This window comes from Schistocerca cancellata, chromosome 10 (assembly GCF_023864275.1).
Source record: "Schistocerca cancellata isolate TAMUIC-IGC-003103 chromosome 10, iqSchCanc2.1, whole genome shotgun sequence".
In the NCBI taxonomy this organism is placed as follows: Eukaryota; Metazoa; Arthropoda; class Insecta; order Orthoptera; family Acrididae; genus Schistocerca; species Schistocerca cancellata.
In genome coordinates, this window is record NC_064635.1 from 87894577 (window position 1) to 87906763 (window position 12187).

The 12187-nt window shown below is 40.6% G+C and overlaps 1 long non-coding RNA gene across 1 annotated transcript in view; it reads left to right on the forward strand.

Moving 5' to 3' along the window:
* The window catches only part of LOC126106660 (uncharacterized), a 62611-nt gene that overhangs the window by 25793 nt on the left and 24631 nt on the right, over nt 1–12187 (forward strand). Inside the window, exon 2 of the long non-coding RNA XR_007523381.1 lies at nt 12043–12104. This is a non-coding gene — a long non-coding RNA (uncharacterized LOC126106660). The remainder of the gene's footprint in view (nt 1–12042; nt 12105–12187) is intronic.

The following is a 12187-nucleotide window of genomic DNA, read 5'->3' on the forward strand; positions in this document are numbered from 1 at the left end:
GAGCTGGCCACTGTTCGCGAACAGCTGAGCGTGTTGATGGCCGCGGTCATCCGTCTTCAGGCTGCTGCCTCAGAGTGTAGCGGCAGTGGGGAGTCTGGTGCGTCGCAAGATACACCCCAGGTGTTACATGCTTCACCCACTGTCCATGCTGTCGAGACATCTTCGCAGGTACCGGGCACGGCTGGGCCACCCTCTCCCCAAGGGGAGTGGCGGGTTCAGCGGCGTTCGCGGCGCACGAGGCGGAGGGTCAATGTGGAAGCTGGCCGTGTGGCATCGCCCACTCTGACTGTGAGTGGACATGTGGCTGCTCCTTCAGCAAAGTCCGAGCAGGCACACGGGGGGAGGGGTATATTAGTTATTGGGAGCTCCAACGTTAGGCGGGTGATGGAGCCCCTTAGGGAAATAGCGGGAAGGTCGGGGAAGAAGGCCAGTGTTCACTCTGTCTGCTTGCTGGGGGGTCTCATCCGAGATGTGGAGGAGGTCCTACCGGCGGCGATAGAGAGCACTGGGTGCACCCGACTGCAAATTGTTGCTCATGTCGGCACCAATGTCTCCTGCCGTCTGGGTTCAGAGGTCATCCTCAGTTCATACAGGCGGTTGGCGGAGTTGGTGAAGGTGGAAAGCCTTGCTCACGGGGTGGAATCAGAGCTAACTATTTGTAGTATCGTTCCCAGAACCGATTGCGGTCCTCTGGTTTGGAGCCGAGTGGAAGGCATAAACCAGAGGCTCAGATGATTCTGCGGAGATCTGGGGTGCAAATTTCTCGACCTCCGCTATCGGGTGGAGAAATGTAGGGTCCCCCTGAATAGGTCAGGCATGCACTACACGCCGGAAGCGGCTACAAGGGTAGCGGAGTACGTGTGAAGTGCAAATGGGGGCTTTTTAGGTAAGAGAATACCCTCCCTAGGTCCGACAAGACGCCTCCTGAGACGCGGCAAGGTATGAGTAGGCAAAATGCAACAGGGAATAACAATATTAATGTGCTAATAGTAAACTGCAGGAGCGTCTATAGAAAGGTCCCAGAACTGCTCTCATTAATAAACGGTCACAACGCCCACAACGCCTAGGGACAGAAAGTTGGCTGAAACCAGATGTAAACAGTAATGAAATCCTAAACTCAGATTGGAATGTATACTGCAGAGACAGACTGGACGGTGAAGGGAGAGGCGTGTTTATAGCGATAAGAAGTGCAATAGTATCGAAGGAAATTGACGGAGATCCGAAATGTGAAATGATTTGGGTGAAGGTTACGGTTAAAGCAGGCTCAGACATGGTAATTGGATGTCTCTATAGGCCCCCTGGCTCAGCAGCTGTTGTGGCTGAGCACCTGAAGGATAATTTGGAAAATATTTCAAGTAGATTTCCCCACCATGTTATAGTTCTGGGTGGAGATTTTAAATTGCCGGATATAGACTGGGAGACTCAAACGTTCATAACGGGTGGCAGGGACAAAGAATCCAGTGAAAGTTCTATGTACTGACTTGGCAGAAAATCCTAAGAAATTTTGGTCTTATGTCAAAGCAATAGGTGGATCAAAACAAAATGTCCAGACACTCTGTGACGAAAATGGTACTGAAACAGAGGATGACAGACTAAAGTCCGAAATACTAAATGTCTTTTTCCAAAGTTGTTTCACAGAGGAAGATTGCACTGTAGTTCCTTCTCTAGATTGTCACACAGATGACAAAATAGTAGATATCGAAATAGACGACAGAGGGATAGAGAAACAATTAAAATCGCTTAAAAGAGGAAAGGCCTCTGGACCTGATGGGATACCAGTTCAATTTTACACAGAGTACGCGAAGGAACTTGCCCCCCTTCTTGCAGCAGTGTACCGCAGGTCTCTAGAAGAGCGTATCGTTCCAAAGGATTGGAAAAGGGCACAGGTCATCCCCTTTTTCAAGAAGGGACATTGAACAGATGTGCAGAACTATAGACCTATATCTCTAACGTCGATCAGTTGTAGAATTTTGGAACACGTATTGTGTTCGAGTATAATGACTTTTCTGGAGACTAGAAATCTGTAGGAATCAGCATGGGTTTCGAAAAAGACAGTCATGTGAAACCCAGCTCGCACTATTCGTCCACGAGACTCAGATGGCCATAGACAATCACAGGTAGATGCCGTGTTTCTTGACTTCCGCAAGGCGTTTGATACAGTTCCCCACAGTCGTTTAATGAACAAAGTAAGAGCATATGGACTATCAGACCAATTGTGTGATTGGATTGAGGAGTTCCTAGATAACAGAATGCAGCATGTCATTCTCAATGGAGAGAAGTCTTCCGAAGTAAGAGTGATTTCAGGTGTGCCGCAGGGGAGTGTCATAGGACCGTTGCTATTCACAATATACATAAATGAACTGGTGGATGACATTGGAAGTTCACTGAGGCTTTTTGCAGATGATGCTGTAGTATATTGAGAGGTTGTAACAATGGAAAATTGTACTGAAATGCAGGAGGATCTGCAGCAAATTGACGCATAGTGCAGGGAATGGCAATTGAATCTCAATGTAGACAAGTGTAATGTGCTGCGAATACACAGAAAGATAGATCCTTTATCATTTAGCTACAAAATAGCAGGTCAGCAACTGGAAGCAGTTAATACCATAAATTATCTGGGAGTACGCATTAGGAGTGATTTAAAATGGAATGATCATATAAAGTTGATCACCGGTAAAGCAGATGCCAGACTGAGATTCATTGGAAGAATCCGAAGGAAATGCAATCCAAAAACAAAGGAAGTAGGTTACAGTACGCTTGTTCGCCCACTGCTTGAACACTGCTCAGCAGTGTGGGATCCGTACCAGATAGGGTTGATAGAAGAGATAGAGAAGATCCAACGGAGAGCAGCGCGCTTTGTTACAGGATCATTTAGTAATCACGAAAGCGTTACGGAGATGATAGATAAACTCCAGTGGAAGACTCTGCAGGAGAGACGCTCAGTAGCTCGGTACGGGCTTTTGTCAAAGTTTCGAGAACATACCTTCACCGAAGAGTCAAGCAGTATATTGCTCCCTCCTACGTATATCTCGCGAAAAGACCATGAGGATAAAATCAGAGAGATTAGAGCCCACACAGAGGCATACCGACAATCCTTCTTTCCAATAACAATACGAGACTGGAATAGAAGGGAGAACCGATAGAGGTACTCAAGGTACCCTCCGCCACACACCGTCAGGTGGCTTGCGGAGTATGGATGTAGATGTAGATGTAGAAGTAATGTGTAAGATGAACTGCCAAAGAGGTACAAAAGGTGCCTCGAGTACTATCCTGTCTCCCACTAAAGTAAGCCACAGAGACAAACTTCACATGTTGGGAAGACTGTTGTGTCAGGGGGATATATGTGTGAAAGGTTAGCAATCTTAGGGAAATAGCAGTGTGGGTGTGGAGGATCAGTTTGACAGTCCAGTGTTTACGCCTGAATGGCCTTATTCAACAATTTGGAGAAGCTATTCTGGCAGCTGTTAAGAGAAAACAGGGTGCAACCAGCTGCAGATTGTGGAGCACATTGAAACAAATGATGCATGTCGTATGTGCTCCAAGACCACACTTGGATCATTTGAGCAACTGGCAGAGAATGTTAAGAGGACCAGGAACTTCTGTGAAGGTCACAGTCTGAAACATTGTTCCCAGAACTGATTGTAACCTCCTGGCTCGAAGCCGAAAGGAATCCTCGAATCAGAGACTTCGAAGGCTCTGTGACAAGCTAGGCTGTGACTTCCAAGACTTGTACCATGGAGCTGAGAACTGTAGGATATTCCTAAATGGCTCCAGGGGGAGGGGAGGGGGTTGCACTACACATCAGTGGCTGCTATTCAGGTTGCTGACCGTGTGTGGAGTTCACACAGTGGTTTTCTCATTAAGCAAATCTCCATCTGGTACAGTTAGCAATAGCTGTAGGAAATCCCAAAGTATTAGTGTCAGTATCAAAGATAAGGACCTCACATATGAAACAGTGTTGTGTCTGGCTTCCAGTCCTGGGTACGATGCCTGTTTGGCCGTATCCTTATTTGACTAGTGTGTACTGCACATTTCTTGCTAAAATGTATTCTAATAAGCACGTGATATATGTGGACCTGATATGTGGACTTGCAAATTGCAATGCATCTGAAGCAGATGTTTGTCTGCTGAAAGACTACTTAATAAACATTTATTGTACAATAAGACATTTTAAATAATACATGAATATCTTTTGAGGAGTGGCTGTTTTGAGAGCAGGTCATTTCATTGTGGAGGACCAAATAACATTAGAAGTCTGATTTAGAAGATTCAGTACTTCATCTTATTGAGGACAATAATGGCATCAGTATCAGAGATATAGAAGAAACTGAGAATGTGAGGCTGTGATAGTGTGGAAAGTCTTAAGAGAGCAACTTTCATGTCTATACCATTTTCAGAGAGTGCAAAGTCTTTTTGAAACAGATTTTGAATCACAGAAAATCTCTTTCTACTTGGCTACTGGAAATGTGTGCTCCGGACCAACACTTTCTGCCTACCATACTATTCACTGATGAAGTGGAAATGGAGTGCAGAATTTTTGCAACACTCCTTTATGGGCAGATGAGAATCATTTTGCAGTTTTGGATACAAGGTGTCAACTGTAGTTTAATTTTAATTTATGGGCTGGCATGATCGTAGACATATAAACTTTACCTTTCAGTTTCCTTGGAACACTGACTGGAACACCATACAGTGAATTTTTAATGGAACATTTAAATGTTATATTGGAAGATGTTCCATTACACTTACCTCAGAACATTTGGTTTGTGCACTGTGAGGCAGCGCATAATATTTCTCTGACAGCAAGAACAATTTTAGCTCAGTGCTTCCCAAATAAATGGCAGTAGGGAAGTATCCAATTCTACCCATCTGCTTTGACCCATGAGGTCATCAATATGATGGAAACGCCTACTTCCAGTGTATACAAAATGGCAACAATTTATAACCTTTACAGCTCAAACGCAGTCCTTGATATATATAGGCAAACCACAAATAAAACAGTTCACAACCACAACTCTCACACCTACATACACACCAAACATCACCAATGCCAAAACCCCAAAGCTCAAAAACACTGCACTATAGTGATGTCACACACCACTACACCATTACATCATGAGTCGAGCAGACAGGTGAAATCAGATGCTTCCAATGACCCAAATCCATGGATCGGTCTTGGGGCAGCAATATGTTGGTCTGCTTGATCTCCTGAACTCAAGACATCGAATTTTTATTTTTGGGTTCATTTAAAGAACATACCAGTGTATTCAAGACCTCTTGTGAATGTTGCATCCTTTGCTAGCATGTGCAACAAGGATTTCAGCAGGTACAAGAAACACCTGGAGTATGGGAATGAGTAAGACAGTCCATTTGGAAGCTTGTGATAGAGCAAGTGTTACACATTTTTATCATTTCATTTAGCCATCAGAAAAGAAAAAATGTCTGTAGAACCAAACAAAAAGAAGAAAAGAAGCAAACACGTAACAACAAAAAAGCATCTGTAACAGATAAAATAAAAATTTGACCAAATGTGTGTTATTACGCTGTTTATGTGGTTTACTTTTCATCAACTATTTTCAAAGATAGTCATAGAGTCAGTTTTGCTTCTGTTTTTCTACATTTCTCTGGAATCCAAAGTGATCATCTCTCAGATAAACTACTGCCAGCTTTCAATATTTCTGTATTTATTTCATGTAGTATTTTACAACCATGGCTTATTAAACTGATGCATCAAAAATGTACCTATTGGCATCCGGCTTCTTTGTAATTTGGATTGTTGCATTCTTCTTGAAGTCTGACAGTATGTCACTTCTATCATACATGCTTCATACTGGCTGGAACAGTGTTATGATAATTGATTCACATTAGGATCTTGATAATCCTGACGTATGGTCATCTGCTCCAAGTGTCCTGTTTCAAGTCAGATCTTTCAGCTCCTTGTCAAATTATTCTTGCAGTATCCTATCTACCACGTCATTTTCATCCACTTTGCTTTCCCTGTCTTTTATATTCTCTTCAAGTTTCTTTCCCTTATGCAGGCCTTGTATGTATTCCTTGCACGTTTCAGCCTTAAGTTTGTTTAATTTTCCTATAGACTGCATATTTCTTTCCTGTTGTTTTTGCATCCTTCTACTGTTTTTATTATTCCTCTAGCACTTCATAGCATTTTCTTTTCAAGTTCCTGGTGATCTTATTTTTTAGATGTCCATACTCCATTTTACCTGATCCATTTGTTGCAATTTTATGTTTTTTCCTTTCAGCAGTTGAATTTAATATCACGTGTGATTGAAGAGTTTGTACTGGCCTTGTCTGTGAACCTGTTTGATCCTTTGCTACTCACACTATTTCATCTCTGAGAACTACTCATTTATTTTTTGTTGTATTCATTTCCCCTGTTTCAGTTAGTCATCACTGAATTGTCTCTTTTTCCACTCTAACAGTTTCAGATTGCTTCGTTTATCCAGGTCCCATCTCATTTATTTCCTACCTTTCTTCAATTTCTTCACATATAGTCTTCATTTAATAACCAATATATTATGTCTACAGTTCTCATCTTCTCCTGGAAATGTTTTGCAAGTTGGAACCTGGTTTTTCAGTCTCAGATTACATAATGGTATGACAATCTGTAACTTACCACTATCTGTATGTCTCTTGAATGTATACTGTCTTCTTACATTATTCTTAAATCAGTTGTTCACAACAATTAAATTCATCTCTGTACAGAATTCTAGCAGGCTACTTCCTCTTTCATTAATTTCTCCTAATCCATGTTTTTCTAAAATTTTTCCTTCTCACACCATTGCATTACAGTCCCCCATCACATAGAAATTTTTCTCTCTCATAATATTCTCAATATATTAAATCATGACTGTGTGTACCTCTTGGCTACAATAATCAGTACATTATGTTGTTTATAGAAGTTCACCAATATTTCTATTTTCTTGTGCATTATTAAACTTACTGCTGCTGATTCCCAATAATTTTTCTTTTTACACCCACCTTGTCAGTTTTGAGTTAGATAAGATATAGAGTGTTAATATGTTTTGTTGGATGTCTACATCAGGAAAATTAGTATTATATTTTAAATTCTCAGTTCTCTCTATTGGTGTTATGCAGTAATAACAAAAGCCTGCTTATGCTTAATGTTTCTTGGCACAGGTTTGATAATTCTCTCCAGCTGCATTTTGTTTTGGATAGAGGAAAGGGTTAATCTTCTCTTCTCTTCTTCTGATTGGATACAGATAGAATGTTGGACACATAGTGTGTGTGCACTAGTACCCTGTTACCCCAAGTTGGTTTGTGTTTAAGTGGTAAAGATTGTTGCTATTCGCAACTGAACCTTCTCTCAGCAAGAAGTGTAACTTTTCACTATTTGAATCTGCTCTTAAATGTGTTCCATTCATAGTGTTGAGGTTCTCTAGTAACTTTTGCTCTGTAGGGAGTCTGTGCATTATCAAATAACACTTACCTGAAACTTCCTGGCAGATTAAAACTGTGTGCCCGACCGAGACTCGAACTCGGGACCTTTGCCTTTCGCGGGCAAGTGCTCTACCAACTGAGCTACCGAAGCACGACTCACGACCGGTACTCACAGCTTTACTTCTGCCAGTACCTCATCTCCTACCTTCCAAACTTTACAGAAGCTCTCCTGCGAACCTTGCAGAACTAGCACTCCTGAAAGAAAGGATATTGCGGAGACATGGCTTAGCCACAGCCTGGGGGATGTTTCCAGAATTAGATTTTCACTCTGCAGCGGAGTGTGCGCTGATATGAAACTTCCTGGCAGATTAAAACTGTGTGCCCGCCCGACCGCAGGAGAGCTTCTGTAAAGTTTGGAAGGTAGGAGATGAGGTACTGGCAGAAGTAAAGCTGTGAGTACCGGTCGTGAGTCGTGCTTCGGTAGCTCAGTTGGTAGAGCACTTGCCCGCGAAAGGCAAAGGTCCCGAGTTCGAGTCTCGGTCGGGCACACAGTTTTAATCTGCCAGGAAGTTTCATATCAGCGCACACTCCGCTGCAGAGTGAAAATCTCATTCTGGAAACATCCCCCAGGCTGTGGCTAAGCCATGTCTCCGCAATATCCTTTCTTTCAGGAGTGCTAGTTCTGCAAGGTTCGCAGGAGAGCTTCTGTAAAGTTTGGAAGGTAGGAGACGAGGTACTGGCAGAAGTAAAGCTGTGAGTACCGGTCGTGAGTCGTGCTTCGGTAGCTCAGTTGGTAGAGCACTTGCCCGCGAAAGGCAAAGGTCCCGAGTTCGAGTCTCGGTCGGGCACACAGTTTTAATCTGCCAGGAAGTTTCATATCAGCGCACACTCCGCTGCAGAGTGAAAATCTCATTCTGGAAACACTTACCTGATTGCTTCATTTTGTGTGAAATGGAGTTTTGCTACTCTAAGAAGTAGCAGCTAAAGGGAAAGTGGAGAATCACTTTACTAATGGCAATTAAAGATGACAGATTTTGTTAATGTTTGGAAATAATAGCTATACTCTGTTTATATTTTAAAAAGCTGCAACCTAGTATCTTACATTATTAACAGAAAATTTCGTATTTTCAATCTGCAGATTCGTAAATAGATAAAGCAGATGCCTTTCAACTACTAGATTGCATATCTCTTGAAGTTGAAGTCCTAAAGAACTAACAACATTTTGCAGTCCATACTCCCAGTGTTCAAATAATTTATGCAATAAATGACTAACAAGATACAAGGTGTGTCAGAAGAGTAACGAGACTGATTTTTTATCAACCAAGTTTTTATTTAATTTTAATTTTTTTTTTCAAACAGCAATATTGTCCCCTCCAAAGTTGGACCCTTTGGCAACTATATGCCCATGGAGTCGTTGTTGCTAGTTTTATCGCAGCACTGAAAGGCTTCAACTTGTAGTGCCTTTAACATATCAGTCACATTAAAAAAAAAAAAAAAAAATTGTTGTCCAGAGTCCCACAATGATGCCCTAAAAGTAATTTTTCAATTTCAGGAAAAGAAAAAAGTTACAAGGAGTCATATCAGGTGAACAGGGGAGGGAGGGGGGGGGGGGGCGGGGGGGGGGGGGGGGGAAACTGCAGAACAACAGGAATGCCTTTTGAGCCAAAAATTCTGTGATGGATGTGGGTGTGTTGTCATGATGCAGCACCCACCTGTCTGCAATGTCCAGTCTCACTCAATTCACCCTTTTCCTGACCCTTTCAAGGATATATTTGTAAAATACTTGGTTCCCAGTTTTTCCTGGGGCAACAAATTCTTCATGCATGATACCCCTACTGTAAAAAGAGCAAGTCAGTATTGTTTTGGTCTTTGATTTTCTCATTCAGGCTTTTTTTCAGTTGAGGAGATGTCTCAGTGTGCCATCCCTCACTTTGCCACTTTGCCTCAGGTGCATAGTCAGAAATCACATGACCCAACCATTCTTGATCTTTGGCAGTCTTTTTAAGATGATCAACGCACACATTTCTTCGATTGTCCTTTTGCTCAGTTGTGAAGCTTCTTGGCACCATTTTGGCAGAGACCTTTGGCATGTGCAAAATTTGAAGTATGGTGAAAGTGTTTAACACATCACCCATCATCCTTATTGTTAAACATCAGTCCGGTCTTACAAGAACATGCACACATTCAATGATTAGGTCAGTTTTTGAAGCTGAAGGTTTCCCTGAGTGAGATTCATGTTCAATGTGTTCTAACCCTTCCAAAAATGATTTGTGCCAGTGTAAAGCTTGTGCTCTTGATAAGGAATGTTACCCAGAGACCTGATTCAACTTTTCAAGTGTCACCCGTGTAGTTCCCGAAATTGAACGCAAAACTTGATGAGATAACATTGCTTTAAATTCCATTGTTGTTCTTTTGTAACACACAACAAAAACATAACTTCACTGATGATGCTCTCAAAAATCATATGATTGCTGTATGGAGCTGAAACTCAGACTGACCATCTGGAAGGATTGAACACACTGGTCTACAGAAGTACAACAACACAGTGTTGCCAGATTGCTCATAATATTGTCATTCTCATTACTTTCTGTACACACCTCATATTCCTTTCATTTTGATTTCAATTTATGAAATACTAGCTTAACACCCACTGCTTCGCTGGCATAGACTGTATGGCCTACAGAGATTGTTTTTATTTTTATTTTATCGAATTATTATCTTGTTCCAAAATTGCAACACCTTCTAAGCTTTTTGCACTAAATAAGGCCATATAAGCATGATCTTGTCTAAACATACGTCTGACCAAAAAGCGATTCTGGTAGCTGGAGTCCAAAGTTTTTGTTAATCAGGCCTTTTGCATTCTTGTGGAACTATTTCCATAGCAAATTTCATCCCCTAACAAATAGTTCTTTATACCTAATTGAGAAGTAAAATACTAATTTTCACAAATTTTGCTTTAAAACTTTTTTAATGTAACGAGATTCTTTCTTAAAACATTTTTCGTCCCCTAATTCGCTCCCTTAGGGGTTGAATTTCTAGAAACACTGAAACACACCTTTTTTTTTTAATTACTAACTGAGAAGTCAAATATCAGTTGTTGTAAATGTAGCCTTAAAATTCTTTAGTAGTTCTGTAGTAGTTACTTATTTTCAAAAAAACTTTCACCTGTTGTTTTACCCACTCAGTGGCTTAATTTCCAAAAATGTTGAAACATATATTTTTTATTTTCTGACTGAGAAACCAAACAGCAGTTTTCATAGTGCTATCTCTGAAATTTCCTTAAAAGTGACATACTTTCAAAAAGCCTTTCTTCCCCTATTTCTGCTCCTTTGGAGTGGGATTTCAGACAATCCCTCCTTAAATGATGCCTTTAGTATAAGATCCACACACTCTCCAGACTTCAAATTTCTATTGTTAGTAGTTTTTGGCTGGGTGATGAGTCAGTGAATCAGTCTGGCCCTGTTTCACCCCCCTTAGGGGTTGAATTCTTCATTAAACATTTCACCCCCTATTTCCCCCTTAGGGGTTGAATTTTCAAAATTAGTGGCATGTGTATGTTTTATTTACAAATTTCTTACATTTAACTTCAAAACTACTAGCACAGTGAAACATTTTCATAAAAACTTTCATCCCACATTTCACTCCCATAGCAGTTGAATTTCCAAAAACAGTGAAACACGTATTTTTTATTTCTAACTGAGAAGCCAAATTTAAATTTTCATAAATTTAGCTTTAAAGAGGTTTTCATAATAAAATATTTTCATAAAAAACCTCATCCCTTATTTCACCCCTTTTGCGATTCAAGTTCCAAAAACACTGAAAAACATATCTTTTTCTTTGTAATTGAGGAGTCAAATACTAGTGTTCATAGATGTAGCTTTAAAAGTACCTTAGTAGTTCTTTAATAGTGACATATTTTCAAAAGAAGCTTTCACCCACTATTTCATCCTCATAGGGTTAAATTTCCCAAAATGCTGGAACATGTATTTCTTTAATTCTGACCAAAACCAGGAAACCTCCAGTCCTTATTTCACCCCCTTAGGATTGGAATTTCGAAAAATCCCTTCTTAACGTATGCCTACAGTATAAAATCTGCACATTCTCCACATTTCCAGTTTCTATCCGTAGCAGTTTGGACCAAGCGATAATGACTCAGTCACTCATGACATTGCCTTTTATATATACAGAGATTTGCATTTAACTGCCCTCTTCTTAAAGGAAACAATAGAAACTTGAAGTTTGGAGAGTATGTGGATCTTATATTATTGGTTAGGATCATTTAAGAAGGGATTATCCAAAACCCCACTCCTAAGGGGGTGAAATAAGGGATGAAAGGCTTTATGAAAGTATGCCACTTTTAAGGAAATTTCAAAGATAGAACTATGAAAACTGGTATTTAGTTTCTCAGTCAGAAAATAAAAAAATGTGTGTTTCAGCATTTTTGAAAATTAAACCACTAAGGGGATAAAACAGCAGGTGAAAATTTAAAAAAATGGCTCCTTCAAACACAGGCTAGCATTTCTCAGTCCGCAGATGTAGGACTTTTTATGTATTTTTTTGTAGTGTATGCTTTATTCTCAGTTTGTTCTGTGTAGCTTGTCTTCAATTATATTTTTCTTACAGGAGATAGCCCTGGAACAACATACATTCCCATCTGTGATGGAATTATGATCAAACGAGAGCCAGTAAGTAATATTATAAAGTGTACAAATTTGCTTCCGCCGTTTGCCCATAGGTGGTGACAACGGTAAGTAGCGATCGAAAGAAA